Source organism: Triticum aestivum, chromosome 3D (genome assembly GCF_018294505.1).
Source record: "Triticum aestivum cultivar Chinese Spring chromosome 3D, IWGSC CS RefSeq v2.1, whole genome shotgun sequence".
Lineage (NCBI taxonomy): Eukaryota > Viridiplantae > Streptophyta > Magnoliopsida > Poales > Poaceae > Triticum > Triticum aestivum.
In genome coordinates, this window is record NC_057802.1 from 463,333,108 (window position 1) to 463,356,492 (window position 23,385).

At 41.9% G+C, this 23,385-nt stretch overlaps 1 long non-coding RNA gene across 2 annotated transcripts; it reads right to left on the reverse strand.

The window, feature by feature from the left end:
- Positions 1–2,195: 2,195 nt before the first annotated feature.
- On the reverse strand, positions 2,196–4,188 carry LOC123079693 (uncharacterized). Of its 2 annotated transcripts, XR_006438094.1 has the most exons (3): positions 3,545–4,181; positions 3,142–3,275; positions 2,196–2,649 (listed from the first exon to the last, which is right to left on the reverse strand). It is a non-coding gene; the product is annotated as an uncharacterized lncRNA (long non-coding RNA). The 2 variants fall into 2 exon arrangements; XR_006438095.1 differs by having other exon boundaries at positions 3,142–4,188.
- Positions 4,189–23,385: the final 19,197 nt, after the last annotated feature.

Consider the following 23,385-nt stretch of genomic DNA (forward strand, 5'->3'; position numbering starts at 1 on the left):
GCAACAAAACTTTTAGTCTTTGCTTTTTTTATTCTTTTTAATACAAAATGCACACGGTGTAGTACACGAATTTCTGACAGTTATCAATCTGAACTTCTCTCGGTTACGTGAAAATATCTGAATTTTTTATGAATTTTAATATGAATTTCTCAATATATTTTTTATGAATTTTGAAGCACTCTATTTTTAAAAGTTGTAATTCTTTGTTTTTTATTTTTGAACTTCCTGTTTCCACTCTTTAATAACGAGGAAAATCTGAGTTTTTTATAATCATCGAACTTCTCCATCTTTTTAATATGGACTTCCTGATTTTTTCTTAATCTTTTTTATGAAATTTTGAAGCGCTCTATTTTTAAAAAAATTGAACTTCTTGTTATTTAATTTTTGAACTTCTTGTTTTCCATTCTTTAATAACGAGGGAAATATGAGTTTTCTATAATCATCGAACTTCTCCCATCTTTCTAATTTGGACTTCCTGGTTTTATTTCTTTTAGTAACGGAAAAATCCTACTTTTTGATAGACATCGAGCCCCTTCGTTAAATTTGAACTTCTAGGTTTATTTTTTTGCTCGCAGCTCTCCATCCACTCACCGGAACACTCAGCGGAATTGAGCAAGTGATATATCGATGGAAAGCTGATGTAAACACGCAACTTTCCCATGTTGATCATTTTTTCATACTCGCGATAGTTTTTAAAGATTTTCATCTAAAATTCATTTAGCGTAGTAGTTGAACTTCCTGCTGTTTTCATGTTGAACTTCTGTGACGTATTTTCGTTTGTTTTTTTCTCATTCATTCGTCATTGTTACACAAATGATAATCCTTTTGTACAAACCTCTCGCACAATAATTTTTTAAACTTTCTCCGACCGAGGACTTGAACTTATAACAACAACAAAATTGGACCTTGCCTTTTAAAATGAGAAAATTCTTTTGAAACTTTAGTTTTTCCTTTTTTTGAATTTGTTCATTTTATTATTTAGTGATGAGAAAACATCTAAGTTTTTTTAACTTTCGAACTTCTCTCTCATTTTACATTGAACTTCTTAGGAAAATATGGGTTTAAATAAGCCAAATTTTTTTTTAGGTTTTTAAATTTGAACTTCTTGGTTTTTTTGACCTTCTCGGTTATTTCAAATTGAACTTCTAGCGTTTTCAAGTTTGAACTTCTATGTTTTTTTTACCTTGTCGGTTATTTCAAATTTTCTAGTTTTTTTAATCCATTTTTATAAACTTTTTTGTACTGCTCTGTTATTTGAGTTGGCCTTCTTTATTAGTTTTTAGAAATAAGGAAAACCTAATTTTTAGAAAAATTGGTTATATTTTAGAAACGAGAAAAATACAAAATTTTAATGAGCATCGGACTACTCTCTTATTTTAATTTGACCTTCTTGGTTTATTTTTTAGAAATAGGGAAAATCTATTTCTTTATTTTTAGATCGAACTAATGTGTTATTTAAATTTTGAACTTCTTAGTTGTATTTTATAGACGGAAAATTGGATTACTATTGAATTTACTTTTTCACATTGTAAATATTGTTTCGTATGTTTCAACTAAAAATGTCTAAGCTTCTGCATTTAAATTGGCCATATGGGCAAACATCGAAAATAACACAATCATCTTTTTTCCATGATTTGTGAACTTTACTGTTGTTTTATTTTCTATCTTTTTAGTACAAATTGAACTACGCAAGTTTCACATGGTGAACTTCTGTATTTTTAATAAACACAACAAATTGTTACAAACAACGTTTTTATACAAATACACAACAGTTGAAGTAATTTTTTTGGCTCACACAACAACTCACACTCACACTACAGAAATTGAACTGCTCCAATGCGTGCCCCACGAGATCTTTGTCATCCTTGCCGGTGCTCTCAGTTCTGCAGGACGGGGGACAGGGATCGACGACGGGAGCCCGCACAAGGGACCTCTGTTGACGGGATCGTGGGAGGCACAGACAACATCGACCGGAGAAGGGATTTCCTGCAGGGCGGCCTTCGGCACCTGTGCTGGGGGCAAGTGGCGGTGGCGGCAGAGGTAGGGGATGGGACGGGGGTGATGCAGCAGTAGGGACAACAAAAGTATCTTTGCATAAATACAAATGTTCAACTCGGTAGCGCAAATACAATATGAATTTTAGTACCGAACAACAACTACATGCATATCATCAAAAAATTGTTTTTTGACTAAAATTTGCATAAACACCAGCCACGTACTTCATATATTCTCAGGCATAGCAGAACTTTGTTCTCAGGCATTACATCGTTGTTGAAGAAAAGTTCATGTTTTTTGACTTACAAATGTCTTCCTGAAGAAAAGTGTAAATGTCTTACTCTTTTTTAATAAACATCGAGCCCTACTAGAAACACTCGTGGAAGAAGATGCAAAGGAGGCCGACGGCAAGCACGGCCTCTTGTCGGAGCACCACCTGTACGTTCTGGCATTCGTCATCGTTGTTGTGCTGCTCTCCCCGGCGCTGTCACTCCCTTAGTGTGAGAGGTACCTGAGATAGGTTTTGCTCTGTGTGCTGCAACTCCTTTGTCCATCAATTTTGACCACAGAAGTTTGTTGCATCCACACTCCTTCATCATTGGTACAAGAAAGCTTGTTTTACCACTAGTCCATGACGCCTTACACTCTTTAGCCCTAAAATAAGCAGGAAATAATTTTGGGCATACTTCATACACACATTCTCATGAACCATCAATCTGATAGTGTAATCAATAACTTGGTAGATAGCAGAAAGACATAGACAGCAAGTAAGAAAAAATGCAACACTCATCACTTCCATTAAGGATATTATTTGGAAGTTCTAATAATCTACGACAATAATAACCTATGGAGTAAGTTAGTGTGCTGAGTTCCAGAAACAAAATCTGCTTGTGTTCTTTTGAAACAAGCAAATGGCATGAAGTTAAATTTTTTGGAGGGCGCAACCATCTCAAATTGAGAAGTGCCTTTTTTTTTCTGACAACACAAACTGTTTTTGCATATTCATTGACAACACAAACAGAAAAAGCAAGCAAGCAAGCCTCAGATTGTGGCATCTGCCTGGGTCAACTACAAGACACTAGCAAGCGAATATAAACACACATCATTCAGATTTGTATGATATAAATTAGTTCAGCAAGCATGTACCTTCCTTTTCTCCAACTGCATCTTCAGGTTTCTCCATGGCTATTGAGACGCTGTAAAGCAGAGAACAGGCAGAGGAGACAACAAGGCCGAGAGTTGTGACAAAAGCAGAGAGTTTATTAATTCTCGGAGAGTTCCTGAAAGCACATAGCTAGCAACGATAAACGAGAGTACTAATAGTACACCTAATAGTAGCATCTAAAAATTTAGATACGAGAGAAAACAAAGCTCTTTCTTGCAAAGTGAAAACTGAATAAACCAATACACGCCAAACAAATGCAAAGGGCCCTTATTTTCTCACTCAAACGGCTAATCTTTCAAGCAATGAGCCAAGCAAAAATGAAATCAAGATCCTGCCGCCCCAAGACCTAGATTAATTATACAAAAAAGCAAAAAAGGGAACTACCTCAGGAAGTTCAGGTTGGCCGTGACGAGGAGAACAACATGTGCGTGCTGGTGGCTGGAATGGCGTGACGATGGTGGTGGCGTGGAGCTTCACCCGAAGGGGGCACTGAAGGAGGGGATGGCGCACCTCGCCGGAGATGGAGGGGCGGGAGCGGCCGCTCCATGGATGAACCTTATTCCAGGAAGGTCAAGGTGGCTCTCATGAGAAGGTCAGTGTGGCCGGCCAGGACGGCGCGGGGGCAGGGGAGGGGGGTCCCGGCCAGCGGGGTGATGTGGCGGCCCACATCAGCTCCGGCGAGGAAGAAGGGCATGCGTGGAGAAGAGGCACTGGGGCAGGCGAGCTCCACCGTGGCGCATGTTTGGGAGGTTCCTCTCCAGGGCGGCGGCGAGAGGAAGAACGCGGTGGTTGCCGTGGCGAGCTCCGCCGATTGGATTCGGTAAGAGGCCGTGGCGCGCGAGGTTTGCAGCGGGCGGCGGCGCGCGAGGTTCGCCGGTGGTGTAGTGGCGTCGAAGAGGATCTCGGGAAGAGGGGGTGATGTCGGCCGGTGGCGGCGCCACCGCCGTTGGGGGCGGGGTGGCGGGCGCGTTGCCGGTTTGGGGCAGGAGGTGCGGGAGGGAGGTGGGGGATCTGGATCGGGGTAGATGGTGGATCGGGATTAGGGGAGGTGGGTGGGCCTTTTTTTTCTTTTGTTTATCGCTGCCCGGTTCGGGAGTTCGGGAGCATCCGGTCCGGCCCTATGGCGCCTCGTGATCTATTTTAATTCTACAATTAAAATAGTGTTATCATATATATATGTATGGATTGAGACTTTTGAGCTTCTTCATCGATCACTTTTACGGAAGCTGAGTCCTTTCTTTTTAAGCAAGTTCAAATCCAGCAAAAAACGAGTATCAATCTGTCCCAAGTGCGGACATGAGAAGCCAGGTCGGATTACGACATTGAATTGAATTGAGTGGCCCCTTCCCTTCGCATCACATCATCAACCCTGATCATCTCACTTTACATCAATATTGGTGAGCATGCCACAAGATGTACGATTTGATTGGTTACTCAAGTGTCTAAGTGTAAGTTTCAAGTATTCTTCTTATGGTTTATCGGCGCGCGGAGGTTATATATATATATATATATATATATATATAATATATATATATATATATATATATATATATATATATATATATATATATATATATATATATATAATATTTTTTTGGTAGTATGTATCGTATTTTGAGTATGCTCCTTTTTACGTATAAATATGTATGTATTTCACAAATATAATAAAAATCATGGGCTAACTTGCAATTTTTTCATGTAACTTAATTTGGAATATATTATATATAGTATATGAATATACTTAAAATGATAAAGTAGAATATATACTACCACATGGTAATATATGAGACATGTGGGGTAACTACCCCAGGTGATAGGATGGATTTTCCATATATATATATATATATATATATATATATATATATATATATATATGAAGGGTTGCGCTATTCGTCACCCTGGGTGAGGAATAGTTATTCTTCACCCCCTTTCTATTTTGACATCAATGCACCGTATTTTTACGTTTCGTAAATTTTGTCTTATTTCATACGTAAAAAGAAAGCGTAAGAAAATATATACTTGCCGTAAAAAATATTTTATGTTACGTAAAGTTACGAACGTAAAAACATACATAAAATGCGATATTTCTGGTCTTATAACCTTTTTATTTTTGTTTTTTATACCAAATTTTACGTAGTGAATCAATATAAATGTAACTATTTGTATTTCAAATGTAATTTATTTATGAAGCGATCGTAAGATTACCTCGAACGAAGAATAACTTATTCTGCAACCTGGGTGATGAATAGTATTACTATATATATGACAACACTATTCTAATCTTGGAATTAGAATAACTATTTGGATCAAAGAAGGCCCTATAAGGGCCCGACTGCTCCCTCCCGAACTTCCGGAACTCCGGAATCCATATAGCGGGAAAAAATCCCATCCACGATCTCTCGTCCACCACTTCTTCCCTCGATCCCCAACGCCCCCCGATCCTATCGTCGTCGCTGCCTACCATGCCTCCTACCAGCGCGCCAGCACCCCCGCCTCCTTCCCGGCGCACTGTCGTCCCCGCCTTCTCCCGGCACGAGGCCGCCCCTAGACTCCTCCTGGGACGCCGTCGCCCCCGCCTTCCTCCTGGCGCGCCGCCACCCGTGCCTGCTTCTAACTGCCACCATGGACCACCACCTCTGCCCCGATCCACCTTGGTAGCGAATCCTGCGCGCCGTCGCCAACCATGGATACTGGGCGCCGCCGCCTGTCTTTGGATCCCGCCCGCCTCCGGGGTCCTCGACTGAAGACGAGCAAGCCGTGGAACCTGGGTGCCATCACGGGCCGTGGATCCTGGGGCGCCACTGCCTAGCTCTGATCCCGCCGGCCGCCGCCGAGGTTCCCGACTGAAGATACCCTACCGCCGCGGCACTCAGGCCGTTCGCCACCGCCACCTCTGGCAGTTCACTGCCACCATCCAGCGCGCCCCCGGTCGCCCCCGATTCTTCCATGAGCGACCCCAGGAACCACCTGACTCCCCTAGTTCGCCTCCATCATGGGATCACTTCGCGTCGGTTCGCGAGGCCACAACCCCTGCCCTCCAATTTCATCACTTTTTTGTGTTTACCTCTGAAAAAACTGGCCATCGTTGCAGGCCGGCTTCACCAGATTATTCAGTTCAGCTCTAAACAAAATGAGGATTATACTTTGTTGTCCAGTTTGCTCACCTTTTGGAATGAAAAACAGGCTGAAGGTAGAAATTGTTCCAGAAGGTGAAAAATATGTCCAAGTATATTTTCTAGAACACCGGCACTCTCTGGATATCATTGGTATATGCATGCCGATGTTATCAACCAACTTTGACATATATGCTACAATTATCCCTCGAGACGGAACTGTTGTAGTAGACTTGTATCCATGTTGGATGTAAAAGAATAAATGTTCATGTTAATGAATATTGATAAAAGTTGGGAAGAGGTTCTCTCCTTTTGTTTTTTGTCTAGAATTGTTGTTTTAGAGAGTGTTGTTTCAGAGAGTGTTCACTTTTAAAAGAAAGCATTTTCCATGTTTCCAAAAGAAATTAGAGGTTCAAATTTCACAAACATAGAGGTTCAATGTTTATTACAGAACCAAGCAAGTCAAATTAAAAATACAAAGAAGTTCAATTTTTAATAATAAAGGGGTTATATAAAAACCTAGAGGTTCGAATTTAAATAACCAAGAAGTTCAATTTTAGTACAAACCAAGATGATCAAGTTAGTGTGGCGCCATCGCCGCCAATGTGGCACCTCAACCCGCGGTTCCTCTGTTCTGGCCATGTGCGGTCGTTCAACAAAGCCGTCTGACACAGTCAAACTCTAATGCTCCTTGCTGCTGCTGCCTACATCTTATCATATGGCCAAACATGTCAAATTGTATTTTTCTTGTGTACAAACAGCGATGGTTTTGTTAACTTTTGTGTTTCGTTTTGATTTTTGTGAGAAGTTCACACTAATATAACAACATGTCGTTGTATTAGTAGACGCATGGCAATTTCATTTTTCAGAAACTTTTAGAAAAAAACTACATAGAGAAGTTCATGTTTCAGAAATTCTGAAGTTCAAGTGTACTACATACAGAAGAAATTCATAAAATGAAAAAAGGGAACACCTAGGACATTTCACCGACAGCAAAAAAATGCCTAAAAATGTTGTGAGACAAAAAAAAACTTCAAATGATATAACATAGTAGGTTCGTAGAAAGTGGAAAAACCATAATTTGTTTTGTAAGTTTAACCATTTCTAAAAAATACCTTAAAGTTCAAATTCAAATAATAGGGCGGTTTAATGTTTATTACAAACCCATGATTTTCCCCCTTACTTTAGAATAAACAGATAAGTTCAAAAATAAAAAATGGAGTAGTTCGAACAGTTTATAAAAAATGGTGTTTCTTCATTTTACTAAAAAATTGGAGAAGTTCATATTTAAATAACATAGAAGTTTAGAAATGTTTATTATAAAACCAAGAAGGTCAAATTAAAAAAACCCAGTAGTTTAAAAAGTTTGTAAAACATATATTTGCCCCTATTTTTTTTAAGATCTAGAAGTTCAACTTTAAATACTTGAGCAGTTCAATATTTATTACATAACTAGGACTTTTCCCGTTACTAATGAATAACACCAAGAAGTCCAAAATTAAAAAAAATATGAAGTTGTTTAATGTTTATAAAAACTCAGATTTCCCCAATGCTAAAGATTGAAACCAATAAAAAATGAGCGGTTCAATGTCTATAAAAAACTCACATTTTCACGTAACCAAGAGAAGTTCAAATTGATAACTGCGAGAAGGTCACGTACTACACGGTGTGCATTTTGTATTAAAAAACAATGAAAAAATCAAAGGCTGAAAGTTTTGTTTCTAGAAGTTCAAGTGCTCAGCCTGAGAAAATTCAAAAATTCGTGTGAGAGAGGTTGAACAAAAATACGTGACAGAAGTTTAAGGTGAAAACAACAGAAAGTTCAACTATTACACAGAATGGGTTTCAGATAAGAATATAAGAATAGAAACCAAAAAGCTTAATAGGTTTGTTGCAAGAAGTTCAAGTGCTCTGTCCCGGGAAGTTCAAAAATTCTTGCAAGAGATGTTCACCTTGTATTTCCATGTTTGAAAATACAAAAAAGAAATTGTTTTTTTTGCGTTTTAAAATAATTCTCTCAATCCACAAAGAAGTTCAGTTATTGTTTGGGAGCAATTTGTTTTCAAAAAGAAAATAAAAAATTCAAATTATAAAAATGAGAAAAAGTTCATGTACTACATGGTGTGCATTTAATATGAGAAAAATGAATTAAAAGGCAAGGTCCAATTTTTGTTGTTGTTATAAGTTCAAATACTCAGGCAGAGAAAGTTAAAAAATTATTGTAAAAAGGGTTTGTACAAAAGGAATATCATTTCTAAAATTATTGTAAGAAGGGTTTGTACAAAAGGAATATCATTTCTATAACACTAACGAATGTATGAGAAAAATTACAAATGAAAATACGTCACAGAAGTTCAACATGAAAACAACAGGAAGTTCAACTACTGCACTGAATGAATTTCAGATGAACAACTTTTAAAATCGTCGCGCGTATGGTAAAAATGATCAACACGGGAAAGTTGCGTGTTTACAGCAGATTTCCATCGGTATATCACTTGCTCAATTACAGAGAGCGGATGGAGAGCTACGAGCAAAAAAACATGTGAAAAACAGAGTGAAGTTCAAGTAGACACGCCGAGAAGTTCAAGTTCTTCACGCGGTGCATTTTCGAAGAATCTGTTTCGCGATAAAAGTAGAACGAATGATCTCGCCGTTTCTGAAATTACTTGAAAACGGCTAAGAATCAAAGAAAACCATCAACATGAGAAAGTTTTGCATTTTTCGTAGCTTTTCAACGGTATATTATTTGCCCCATTCCGATAAAGTTTGTAGAAATTACGGCCAAAAAACATTTTAATCCATTTTCAAAATTTACTTAAAACCGTAAGGAATTGGGAGAAACAATATATACCAAAAGGTTTCGCATTTCCTCAAGCTTTCCAACGCCATATCATTTGCTGTATTCGGACATATGGTTAAAAATTAGCTCGAAAATACGAACTCAGTGGAACTTGTCCCGTTTTCTAAATTAATTTTAAACAGTTCAAAATTAAAAAAAACTTTCAAGATGAAAGAGTAGCACATTTTCATAAGCTTTCCAACGCCATATTATTTGCCTCAATTGGGTTAGCCGTTTAGAAATGGAATCAAAAATACGAACTCGGCTGTTCGATTTGTGAAATTTTACGATTTTCCAAATTACTCTTTAACCATGGGAATTAGAGAAAACTTTCAACATGTGGAAGGAGCGGTTTTGCAGCAGCTTTCCAAACCATATTATTTGTCTCATTCCAATAAATGATTTAGAAATGTGATCGAAAATACGACTCATGTTTTTATATGAAGAAAAAGGATTTTCAAAACTGCTCTTAAACCGCTTACATTTTGCCAAAAAATTTAACTTGGGTCATGATACTCATGTCCATAGCTTTCCAACAGTATATCACAAGCCCCATTTGGGCAACGTTTGCGGAAGTTCAACCTAGCACTGGGGGAAGTTTAGGTCGAACAACTTAGACAGTAAAATTGCAACAGACGCATGTTCATCACGACCCGAGAGCAAAATCTGCCAATGAGCGAGATTCCTATTTAAAATGGGAATTTAGTTGCTAAAATTGTTTCTAGATTACACTTACATCATATAAAACATGACTGACCAAAATAATTCGTACGGGGAGACACGGTTGCGAAGATAGCCCGAAGGTCGGGTTCCTACAGATGGAAGTTCAGGCTATGTAACTCAGGAAGTTCTGGTTGTGATCAAAATATTATTCTGGTCCTGTGATCAGAATAGTGTTTATATATATGTGTGTGTGTGTGTGAATGGTCGTACGAGAAATTCGATGATATATATATATGATCGGTTCTATGAAAAATTCTGTTTATTTATATGCATAACATGTAAAGTATGTAGTAGCGTAAAATATGTTTGAAATGAAAAAGAATTAAATGGAAAACACAAAATTAAAAAGAAAAATAAACCATAAACCCCTAAACCTTTTAGTCCGAGTTGGTGTCACCAACCGAGACTAAATGACCCCCAGCCCCCGACGCGGGCTCGTGCCACGTGGTGGGCCTTTGGTCCCGGTTCGTGATGAACCGGCACTAAAGGGGGGCATTTAATCCCCACCTTAACCGGGACTAATGCCCAATTCTGCACTAGTGTTGGTTGGCTTTGTCATGCCTCAAGCTGCGCCACGAGGAAACGAACCTCGATGACATGGTGTGTAGGCAAAAATGCTAGACGTAGAGAGCCCTACAAGCTTCTATAGGCTCCTTCCTAACCAACTAAACATCCCCTGATTTTCAGGTGGGTGGGGCCCCAATCTCCCCTTAGTCCAATCACAATTTCACAGCTGCAACACACCCTGTAAAATCCCGCAGAAGTCCGTCGATGTAGCATTGCTGGGTGTGTAGGACATCTGATCCAGCCCCCTTCTTGGAGAAGGTTTGTTCGTACGCCTTCAAAGTAGATGAGTGTTTTTTTTGCGGGTGAAAGTAGAGGAGTGTTGTAGGTACGAGGAGATCTTGGACATGTCGTGAACTATTGACATTGATGTGTCGTGTAGCCTTGGTAGGCAGCGTCTTTGATGAAAGGTCGTGTTGAATGTGCCAGTTGTGGCATGTTGTACCTGGACGCTTATTCTTTTGTATTGTTTGGTTGTCTAAAAGACAGTAAAACTCGGGACGTGAACGAGGAGAACACGGCGACACACTCATCTGGAATCAAAGCCACTCATGGTAACTTTGGGGATCGGTGCAGGTCTCGTTTAATTGATGGGAAGTGATCTGCGCTGGTCGACCGGCGCAGGCTTCCATCGGTCGTATGGGCATCGTTCGATTGGAGAACTCGCAGCCGTCATATTAGAATCTCTTCTCCCCACGAGTCAACTCACTTCTTCCCCCTGTAGATCTCATTCTCCTATGCGCTGTGCGCCCGCACCACCATCCCCCGCCCGCACCACCAGCAGGCACGTCTTCGGTCACGACCGCTGCATCCTCCGCCATGCGCGTGCCCCATCGCCTCCTCCATTCGCATCTCCCGTCCATCTCCTGTTGGAAGCAAGTTCCGTTCTGACGGTTGAAGATTTTTCCTATGAGGTTGAAGCTATTTCCCCGACGGATGAAGCTTTCTCCATCGAGGTTGGAGCTTTTCCCTCGATAGTTGTAGCATTCACGCAATGTATCACGCCGGTTCCAGCATCCGTTGTCGAGGTCGCAGCTCCCTGTCGCTGCACCGCTTGCAGCATGGGCTCACCGCGGTGGTAGCAAAAATAGTACCGGTCGTAGCAAAAATCATGGTCGCCATGGTCACCCATGTCGCCGCTCGTCGCACCACCGCTCGCCGGTTGCAGCGAATTCGGTCGCTGGTAGTAGCTTTCCCGCTTCCGGATGCAACAAATTTGCAGCCCGTCGTTGCCAGCCACACTTCATCGTCTTTCTAGTTGTAGCAAATCCGTGAGCCGGTGGCAGCTTTCCTGGTTGCCCGTTGCAGCTTAAATTGTGGTGTTGTCATCCCCAACCACACTCGCCGTTGCCTGGTTGTAGCAAAAATCTAGGCCGGTTCCAGCTTCCCCGACGATGGTTGTAGCTTCTAGCGGCACCAGTTGCAGCAAAAACGAAAAGAGATGTGGCTGAGTATGTCACCGTCGTATAGAGAAACCATGTGCTCAGTCAGCGGTAGCATCGACGGTGGCGGCAGCCATGGCCTCGGAGTGCAGCAGCACTAGAACGGCTGGAGCCATGGTGTGTGGTGCGATGGGGAATAAGAAAGGAGAAGCTTGCGTTTCGCGAGGAAGAAAGCGAGGGGATGGGACGTCCGTGAATAGATAAGGTAAAAGCTGCAGTGTGTGCTGCGTGGGTCCTGTCCAACGCAGGCATGTGAGGCACACGATCTGAAATGATCAGATGGCTCGCACAGGACCGGCGCAATACTCGGATGGCGTGCCGACTCAAAACGTTTTCCTTAATTGATAGCGAGATCGCAATATTGCGTGCTTGCATATACGCGAGCAGTAAAAAGCTGTCCATACACATTTAATTCGAGATAGTGTGTCTGACAAAACATATCACAGATTTCAACGATGCATTAAATGACAAAGACTTTGGATATACGTACATTTAATAACAATAACCAGGACGAAGCACTATAAAAAATATAAGCAATTTCGTTTGTGTGTGTGACATCATACATTAGTTTTGATTGCGCGATTAATTGCATCTTTCTTGTAATTTTTATTGTTAAATTCTCAGATTTTTTAGAAGAGAATAATTCCTGAGATTTTCAAAAAAAATCCTGAGATTATTATGAAAAAGTTTATAGAACTATTACCACGATGTTCTCATTTTTTCACTTAAGATTAAAAAACATCAAACGTGTTGAAAAATCTCTCCAATTTATTTCCATAATTTCCTAGAAATTAGTATTTGGGCTTGTGCTTATATAATGGTTGCGTTAAAATATATTACCTCACTGCTGAAGTAGTAAAAAAAAGAAATATCACACTCTCTCCGTACATGTATTGGCTATGTACCGTGTGGTAAAACAACTGTGCCAGAGAAACAACTCATCACTCATAAATGGAGCAATGAATCAACTGGCAAGTCGGTTGTAACAGTGGCTAATATATATAGGAAGCAGACGGAGATACAGAGCGATAAATAAACGCAATATAGAGGGGGTAATATAGTGGCTGTTGATCCTAAGACAATTGGATGGGTATGATTGCAGTGGGCTGCATCGCCGGGTGCTCCTATGCAAATTCGATAAAACTTGATCCTATTTTACGATCGAAAGTTGGATATCTGTGTTTTTATAATCTAGTGGTTGCTTCACCGCCAGGGTTGCTGACCTGTCTGTTCCCCGTCATTCGTTTTTCCTATGATTTGGTTGTCTCCATGTTGCTTTTGCAGCTCCTGTGAAATGCTCATGTGCTCGTTCTATTTATTTTTTCTTTAAACGGCAGCGGTGGTGTTTGTGTATAGGATGCGTTCGTGTTGTTTGCCGCCCTCTGGAGGACGACAGTGCATCGTTTATGCATCGATTCTGCTCTGGCCGCCTTAGGCCTTGTACTTATTTGTATTGGATAGACGTTTAGTTAGGTGTCTCTCCTATAAAAATAAGCACTGGTGCTTCAGAAAAATTCGGTTTATTTTTCTAAGCATCTCCCTAAGCACCTAGCATTGTACAAGGCCTTATGACTCGTGCCAAGAAAAAACGTCGCTTCATCACAGATGCCCGGTGATCGAATGGGCAAACTTGGGCGGTTCTTGCACGTCGGGGTGACGGCTATCCTTGTCAGATACCCAATGGAGTGAGGATCGACTTAGCATGAGCCGACCGGTCAGTTCTCTGACTCTTCTGACTATCGCATGGCCAACACATGATGAGGAAAGTTGTGCCGCGTCAGGAACGCGTGCAATGCTTAGCTGCGAAATGACAAGTCTTCTGGGGCGTGTTTGGTTGCCCGCATGCAGCCCAACCAGGCCCGCGCGGGATGTGCGTGGTCTATTTGGTTGGCTGGGCTGCATGCGATTCGTGGCCCGCACGAACCTCTTGAGCCTGGCCCGGCGGAAACTGCCGAATCGGCAGTTTCTTGTGAGCCTGGCTCGACGCGGCCACACGTGCGAGGAGGTTGCACGCCTCGGGCAGCGGGGGAGACGGAGGGGACGTCTCGTAACTCCCCTCCCACTCTCATGTTACCGCCCCGCACTGTTCCCACCGCTAGCACGCCTCTCTGCCTCACTGCCCCTCCCTCTCCTCTTATCCGATGGCTCCGCCTCGACCACCGCCGCGCCGCCCTCTGACCCCCGTACACCAGCGCATCACCAGCATCCAAGAGCATTGGGTGGCCGGGCTCCAGAACTCGGGCAGGGACCTGGCGTCGGTGCTGCGAGCGCCGTCCCCCATCTGCTGCCGGCCACCACGAGGGTCGGCCACTGCGGTGTCGGCCGTTCCAGGTCCGCCACTGTTTCCGGACCTCGTGGTCGTGGGCTTGGTGCCAGTGTCGTCCACGGAGCCGCCACTTCTTGGGACTCCATTGGGCAGGGGGTTTTCTTGACCCCTGTCCAAGGGTTTTCTCCTGTCGGCGCGCCATCCTCCTCGACCTCTGGCGTGGCCATGAGCACGGGGCCGATGCCGCCGGCCGTCGCCAGGGCTAGCTCCTCCTCTGCTCCGCCACCTCTCTCCTTCCCGCCGGGGTTTTCACCCCGGCCTTGGTTCACTACGACTGCGCAAGCTCCGGTGAGTCAAAGAATCCCCAAGGCTTGCTTGTAGATGTAGATTAGGGGTTTCTTTCTTAGGCATGTGCTAGTACATATTGGATTCGATAGGATTCGAGTAGATTCGATTCGATGCGATCCCGATCGAATCGAATCCGACCGATCTGTTCTTGTTTGCTACAGTGTGTGTTCTTGGATAATGTTCTTCTGCTAGTGCTTTCCTAGGATCTGTGTTCATGTTAGGATCTGTGTTCATGCTAGAATCCCCAATGCTAGTGTGCTTTGCTAGGATCTGTGTTCATGCTAGGGTCTTGCTAGAATATGTGTTCATGCAAATGGCATGTTCATGTTCAAGCTAGGATCATGTTCATGTTGATGTTCATGTTGCTACATACATGTTCAAGCTAGGGTTTGTGTTGCATGCCGTAGATTCTTATACATGCATGTAGTAGGACCATTTTAGGATGCTGCCAAATGTGCATGGGTGCACATGGGTGCTATTTTTAGATGTTGCCATGCTTAGGGTAGTGCACTGATGAGTGGAAGTTGCAGAAGACCAGATGCCACTGATCAGTGGCATTTGCTCATGGGAAACTACCACTGATCAGTGCCACTTGCTCTTGGGAAAGTCCCCTGATCAGTGGCACTTGCTCTTGGGCAAGCGCCATTGATCAGTGGCACTTGCACAAGAGCAAATGGCACTGATCAGTGGCATTTGTCCAAGAGCAAGTGCCATTGATAAGTGGCATTTGGCAAAGAGTTTGTGCACTGATCAATGGCATTTGCTCTTGGGAAAATGTCTCTGATCAGTGCCATTTGCTGTAGTGCTAGTGCAACTGATCAGTGGCATTTGCAGAGGAGCTAATGCCACTGATCAGTGGTTGTTAATTTTGCAAGCACCTCTAATACTTGTCATCTTACCTGACAAGATATTGAAGAGTGACTGGGACGTGGTGGGTGGAGGAGCTCAGGTGGTGGCTGGAGCTGAGGGTGCCAAGGATCTCATCCCCATGAACAGGTGGCTCAAGAGGGTGGACCTTCCTGGCAGGGTCGCCTTCATGAGCCTGCCTTGTTCAAGGGGAGGATCTCTGAGGGCCGGCCACGAGGAGGGGGCTCGGGAGCCGCTGCGCTTCTACCAGCAAATCAAGGACGCCGAAGACCTCGCCATGCTCGTCATCCATCGCAAGTTCGTGGAGGTGATGAACGAGTGGCTGGTCATCAAGCAGCTCCCGCGCGTGGTCAGGCTGTCGGCGAACAAGTGGTGCGAGTTCTGGGTGTAGGTCCAGAACTTTGAGGGGCACATGGTGCTTGGCCGGGGCTGGAACTTCTTCTGCCACCGCCACCGGATCGTTGATACGTCTCCAACGTATCTACTTTTCCAAACACTTTTGCCCTTGTTTGAACTCTAACTTGCATGATTTGAATGGAACTAACCCGGACTGACGCTGTTTTCAGCAGAACTGCCATGGTGTTATTTTTGTGCAGAAATAAAAGTTCTCGGAATAACCTGAAAATCCACGGAGACACGTTTTGGAATTAATGACAAATACTGGCGAAAGAATCAGCATCAGGGGGCCCACACCATGTCCACGAGGGTGCAGGGCGCGCCCCCTGCCTCGTGGGCCCCCTGGGACTCCACCGACCTCCATCCCAACTCTATATATTCACTTTTGGGGAGAGAAAAATCAGGGAGAAGGATTCATCGCGTTTTACGCTACGAAGCCGCCGCCAAGCCCTAATCTTCCTCGGGAGGGCTGATCTGGAGTCCGTTCGGGGCTCCGAAGAGGGGAATCCGTTGCCATCGTCATCAGCAACCATCCTCCATCACCAATTTCATGACGCTCACCGCCGTGCGTGAGTAATCCCATCGTAGGCTTGCTGGACGGTGATGGGTTGGATGAGATTTACCATGTACTCGAGTTAGTTTTGTTAGGGTTTGATCCCTAGTATCCATTATGTTCTAAGATTGATGTTGCTATGACTTTGCTATGCTTAATGCTTGTCACTAGGGCCCGAGTGCTATGATTTCAGATCTGAACCTATTATGTTTTCATGAATATATGTGAGTTCTTGATCCTATCTTGCAAGTCAATAGTCACCTACTATGTGTTATGATCCGGCAACCCCGAAGTGACAATAATTGGGACCACTCTCGGTGATGACCGTAGTTTGAGGAGTTCATGTATTCACTAAGTGTTAATGCTTTGGTCCGGTACTCTATTAAAAGGAGGCCTTAATATCCCTTAGTTTCCAATAGGACCCCGCTGCCACGGGAGGGTAGGACAAAAGATGTCATGCAAGTTCTTTTCCATAAGCACGTATGACTATATTCAGAATACATGCCTACATTACATTGATGAACTGGAGCTAGTTTTGTGTCACCCTAGTTATAACTGTTGCATGAGGAATCGCATCCGACATAATTATCCATCATTGATCCATTGCCTACGAGCTTTTCACATATTGATCTTTGCTTAGTTACTTTTCCGTTGCCATTGTTACGATTGCTACAAAAACTATTACTGTTACTTTTGCCACCGTTACCGTTACTTCCATACTACTTTGCTACTAAATATTTTGCTGCAGATATTAAGTCTTTCAGGTGTGGTTGAATTGACAACTCAACTGCTAATACTTGAGAATATTCTTTGGATCCCCTTGTGTCGAATCAATAGATTTGGGTTGAATACTCTACCCTCGAAAACTGTTGCGATCCCCTATACTTGTGGGTTATCAAGACTATTTTCTTGCGCCACTGCCGGGGAGCATAGCTCTATTCTTTGAATCACTTGGGATTTATATATGTTGATCACTATGAGGAACTTGAAAGATGAAAGAACCAAGATTTTTCCCTCAACTACGAGGGGAGGTAAGGAACTGCCATCTAGCTCTGCACTTGATTCACCTTCTGTTATGAGTGAATTTGCGATACCTACACATGTTATTGATTTTGATATGTCGCATGTTATTGATGATGCCACTTCTGCTATGCATGATGCTTATGATGAAACTACTTCTATGCTTGATAATAATGTGCCATTAGGTGAATTTCTTGATGAACAACTTGCTAGGGTTAGAGAGAATGAAATTATTGAAACAGATAATATTGATGAAAGTGATGATGAAGATTCTCCCCCTAGATATGAATTTCCTGATGTGCCTGAGGGTTATGTTATGGATGAAGAAACTGCTAGAGACCTTTTTGCTTGCAAAGATAGATATGATCTTAAGAAACTGTTAGCTAAGCTGAAAGAAAAGTCTTTGAATGCCAGAATGAAATATGACCCTGCTTTTGCTACTTCACCTATCTGTATTTCTGATAAGGATTATGATTTCTCTGTCGATCCTGAGTTAATTACTTTGGTTGAATCTGATCCTTTTTATGGCTATGAATCTGAAACTGTTGTGGCACATCTTACTAAATTGAATGATATAGCCACCCTATTCACTCATGAGGAAAAAATTCGTTACTACTATATCCTTAAGTTATTTCCGTTCTCATTAAAGGGTGATGCTAAAACATGGTTTAATTCTCTTGCTCCTGGTTGTGTGCGTAGTCCCCAGGATATGATTTATTACTTCTGTGCTAAATATTTCCCCGCTCATAAGAAACAAGCTGCCTTAAGGGAAATATATAATTTGGTGCAAATTGAAGAAGAGAGTCTCCCACAAGCTTGGGGGAGGCTTCTCCGATTACTTAATGCTTTGCCTGATCATCCTCTCAAGAAAAATGAAATACTTGATATCTTTTTATAATGGACTAACCGATGCTTCTAGAGACCACCTGGATAGTTGTGCTGGTTGTGTTTTGAGGGAATGAACTGTTGAGCAAGCTGAATTGCTATTGAATAATATATTGAGTAATGATAATGATTGGACACTTCCTGAACCAACTCCTAAGCCAACTCCGCAGAAAAGGGGTATTCTATTTCTCAGTCCTGAAGATATGCAAGTGGCAAAGAAATCTATGAAAGAAAAGGGTATTAAAGCTAAAGATGTTAAGAATTTACCACCTATTGAAGAAATACATGGTCTTAATAACCCGACACAGGTAGTAATGGTAAATTCTCTCTATAGATTTGATGAAGGTGATATTCCTCGTAATAAGTCTGATAGCCAATGCTTGGATGAGTTTGATAATTTTATTGTTAAACAAGAAAACTTCAATGCTTATGTTGGTAGACAATTGAAACGTAATGCTTATATGATTGAACACTTGAGTGATTATATGTCTAGAGTTAAAGGTGAACTTAAAATTATTAGTAAACATGCTTCTATGGTTAGCACTCAGGTAGAACAAGTGCTTAAAGCAGAAGATGATTTGCTCAATGAATTAAATAAAGAAAAATGATAATGCTGTTAGAGTTATGACTAGAGGGGGTAGAATGACTCAGGAACCTTTGTATCCTGAGGGCCACCCTAAGAGAGTTGAGCAAGATTCTCAGAGAACAAATGTTGATACACCCAATCCTTCTAAGAAGAAGAAAAAGAAAAATGATAGGACTTTGCATGCTTCTAGTGAACCTGTTGTTGACACGCCTGAGAATCCCAATGATATTTCTATTTCTGATGCTGAAACACAATCTGGTAATGAACATGAACCTAGTGATATTGTTAATGATGGTGTTCATGTTGATGCTCAACTTAGCAATAACAATGATGTAGAGATTGAACCTGCTGTTGATCTTGATAACCCAAAATCAAATAATCAACGTTATGATAAGAGATATTTCGTTGCTAGGAAGCACGGTAAAGAAAGAGAACCATGGGTTCAGAAACCCATGCCTTTTCCTCCTAAACTATCCAATAAAAAGGATGATGAGGATTTTGCGCGCTTTGCTGAAATGATTAGACCTATCTTTTTGCGTATGCGTTTGACTGATATGCTTAAAATGAATCCTTATGCTAAGTATATGAAAGATATTGTTAAAAATAAAAGAAAGATACCGGAAGCTGAAATTTCCACCATGCTTGCCAATTATACTTTTAAAGGTGGAATACCAAAGAAACTAGGAGATCCAGGAGTACCGACTATACCATGCTCCATTAAAATAAACTATGTTAAAACTGCTTTATGTGATCTTGGAGCCGGTGTTAGTGTTATGCCTCTCTCTTTATATCGTAGACTTGATTTGAATAAGTTGACACCTACTAAAATATCTTTCCAAATGGACGATAAATCAACTGCTATACCTGTCGGTATTTGTGAGGATATGCCTGTTCTGGTTGCAAACGTTACTATTTTAACGGACTTTGTTATTCTTGATATTCCCGAGGATGATAGTATGTCGATTATCCTTGGTAGACACTTTTTGAATACTGCAGGGGCTGTTATTGATTGCAACAAAGGCAATGTCACTTTTCATGTTAATGGTAATGAGCATACGGTACACTTTCCGTGGAAACAACCTCAAGTCCACAGTATCAATTCTATTGGAAAAATTTCAATGATTACTATTGGAGGTTTTGAATTCCCTCTTCCTACTGTCAAGAAGAACTATGATATTCTTATTGTTGGGGACATGCATATCCCCGTTGTGGTAACCTAGTGTTATTCGAAAATTCTCCGGTTTCATATGATTTGGAAAGAGTTTGTTAACAAGACTTGATCAACCTTGTTAGTGGATTCCTTTTGATGAGCATGAGATGGATGAAGTTAGAAAGCACAACTCTCTGTACCCTCCTTTTACTTTCTGTTGTTTAGATTAAATAAAGCAAAAATAGTATTTTCTGTCTGTTTTCTGAATTATCCTTGCAATAAAAATATCCCGAAAATAAAAGTTCTCCAAATGTCCTAAAAATGAAATATGATTTTTTGTAAAATATTTAAGAATATCTGGTACTGAGAACACACCAGGGGGACCCACCATCTGGCCACGAGGGCACAGGGCGCGCCCACCCCCCTGGGGCGCCCCCCTGCCTCGTAGTCCCCACGTGGACCCCCTCCACTTATTCCAGCACCTACTCACTTCGTCTTCCTCCAAAAAAAATCCTCCCATAGCTCAAACCTGTGTTCTAGCTCATCTTGATGCCATTTCCGATCTCCTTGCTCAAAGCTCCATTCACAAAACTGTTATGGGGGATTGTTCTTCGGTATGTGACTCCTCCAATGGTCCAATTAGTTTTTGTTCTACTGCTTTATTTATTGCAAATTTTTGCTGCCAAGGTGACCCTGTTCTTGAGCTTGCATGTCAAATTTATATGGTCAAAAGTAGTTTTAATGCATGATATAGCCTCTAGGCACTTGTGGGAGTAGTTGCTATCAATCTTGTTGAGTTTGTTCACTTTTATTTTAAGTCACTAAAATTTCAGAAATTTTTCAGAGAAAGAAAAATGCATAGGAAAATGTACCAAGGTGGTCCCTCAAGGAAGCAAGGACCAAGGCTCGCGATACGTGAGCCGGACGATGAACCACCAATGGAAGCTCAAGTGCGGCCTTGTGAATGGCCGTCAGAGGAGTTTATGGTCCAGGCATGCATCAAGGATGAATTTGACGCGTATGTGCGTAATGCTGATCTTGAGGACTTCGTGTTAGATAAGTGCCTACAATACCACTACTTAACTGATTCCTTTGTGAGGAGGTTTAAATTTACATCCTCACGCAATTCTCACACTGTTTTATTTGATCTTTATGATAAATCATATACCATGGACTGATACGTCTCCAACGTACCTATAATTTTTTGTTGTTCCATGCTATTATATTATCCATCTAGGATGTTTTATATGCATTTATATGCTATTTTATATGATTTTTGGGACTAACCTATTAACCTAGAGCCGAGTGCCAGTTTCTGTTTTTTCCTTGTTTTTGAGTATCGCAGAAAAGGAATACCGAACGGAGTCCAATTGACGTGCCAATTTTTGATGATTTTTTATGGACCAAAAGAAGCCCCCGGAGTAAAAGAGTTGGGCCAGAAGAGTCCCGGGCGTCCACGAGGGTGGGGGGCGCGCCCTACCCCCCTGGGCGCGTCCCCCTATCTCGTGGACGACTCGGAGACCCCCCTGACGTGAGACCTACGCCAAAAATTCCTATAAATACATAAACCTCCAGAAAATAACCTAGATCGGGAGTTCCACCGCCGCAAGCCTCTGTAGCCACCAAAAACCAATCGGGACCCTATTCCGGCACCCTGCTGGAGGGGCGATCCCTCACCGGTGGCCATCTTCATCATCCCGACATTCTCCATGACGAGGAGGGAGTAGTTCACCCTCGGGGCTGAGGGTATGTACCAGTAGCTATGTGTTTGATCTCTCTCTCTCTCTCTCTCTCTCTCGTGTTTTTGATGTGGCAAGATCTTGATGTATCGTGAGCTTTTCTATTATAGTTGGATCTTATGATGTTTCTCCCCTCTACTCTCTTGTAATGGATTGAGTTTCCTCCCTTTGAAGTTATCTTATCGGATTGAGTCTTTAAGGATTTGAGAACACTTGATGTATGTATTGCATGTGCTTATCTGTGGTGACAATGGGATATTCACGTGATCTACTTGATATATGTTTCGGTGATCAACTTGCGGGTTCAGTGACCTTGTGAACTTATGCATAGGGGTTGGCACACGTTTTCGTCTTGAATCTCTGTAGAAACTTTGGGGCACTCTTTGAAGTACTTTGTGTTGGTTTGAATAGATGAATCTGAGATTGTGTGATGCATATCGTATAATCTTACCCACAGATACTTGAGGTGACATTGGAGTATCTAGGTGACATTAGGGTTTTGGTTGATTTGTGTCTTAAGGTGTTATTCTAGTACAAACTCTAGGATAGATCGAACGGAAAGAATAGCCTCATGTTATTTTACTACGAACTCTTGAATAGATCGATCAGAAAGGATAACTTTGAGGTGGTTTCGTACCCTACAATAATATCTTCGTTTGTTCTCCGCTATTAGTGTATTTGGAGTGACTCTTTGTTGCATGTTGAGGGATATTTATATGATCCAATTATGTTATTATTGTTGAGAGAACTTGCACTAGTGAAATTATGAACCCTAGGCCTTGTTTCGAAGCATTGCAATACCGTTCGTGCTCACTTTTATCATTAGTTACCTTGCTGTTTTTATATTTTTAGATTACAAAAATCTATATCTACCATCATATTGCACTTGTATCACCATCTCTTCGCCGAACTAGTGCACCTATACAACTTACCATTGTATTGGGTGTGTTGGGGACACAAGAGACTCTTTGTTATTTGGTTGCAGGTTTTTTTGAGAGAGACCATCTTCATCCTACGCCTCCCACGGATTGATAAACCTTAGGTCATCCACTTGAGGGAAATTTGCTACTGTCCTACAAACCTCTGCACTTGGAGGCCCAACAACGTCTACAAGAATAAGGTTGTGTAGTAGACATCATGGACCTAGAAGATTTTAATACTGCTTGTAAACTACCGCAGTGGGGCAATATTAGTGAACCTCACAAATATATAAAGACTTTCTTGCTAGTATCACTGTGGGGGAATCTAGGGAAATCACACAAGCTACCATAGGGAGCATTCATTTCCCTTCCATACATTATTTTGCTCTCTTTATAGGTAGATGCATTAACGGTAAAGATGAGGCTTGTCACATGTGCGTTCTTGATCTTTGTGTCCTCAAGAGTGCGGTATTAGGTGATAAACAATATAACTTGGGGGCCATTGTTGCATGAAGGTTGCATCTTAACGGTACAAGTGGAGATTTGTTTGGTGGAATTTATGCAACTCGTGTAGCTAATTATCTTGGTGTACCCATACATGAAAATGATATGGAGTTGCCTCCTGCTTATCTAGATTATAGTGCTATCGTGCGCCATCAGTTTCTCGAGAGGAATGAACAGTTCCTCCAGTACCGACTAATCTTTGACACACAGCTCACTGTCCATGTTGCCCTCCCTGCTCCTACTTTCTTTAACTTTCAGGCAAAAAGGAGATATGTTATAACCAGGGAGGAGGTGAACGAGTATGAGAGGA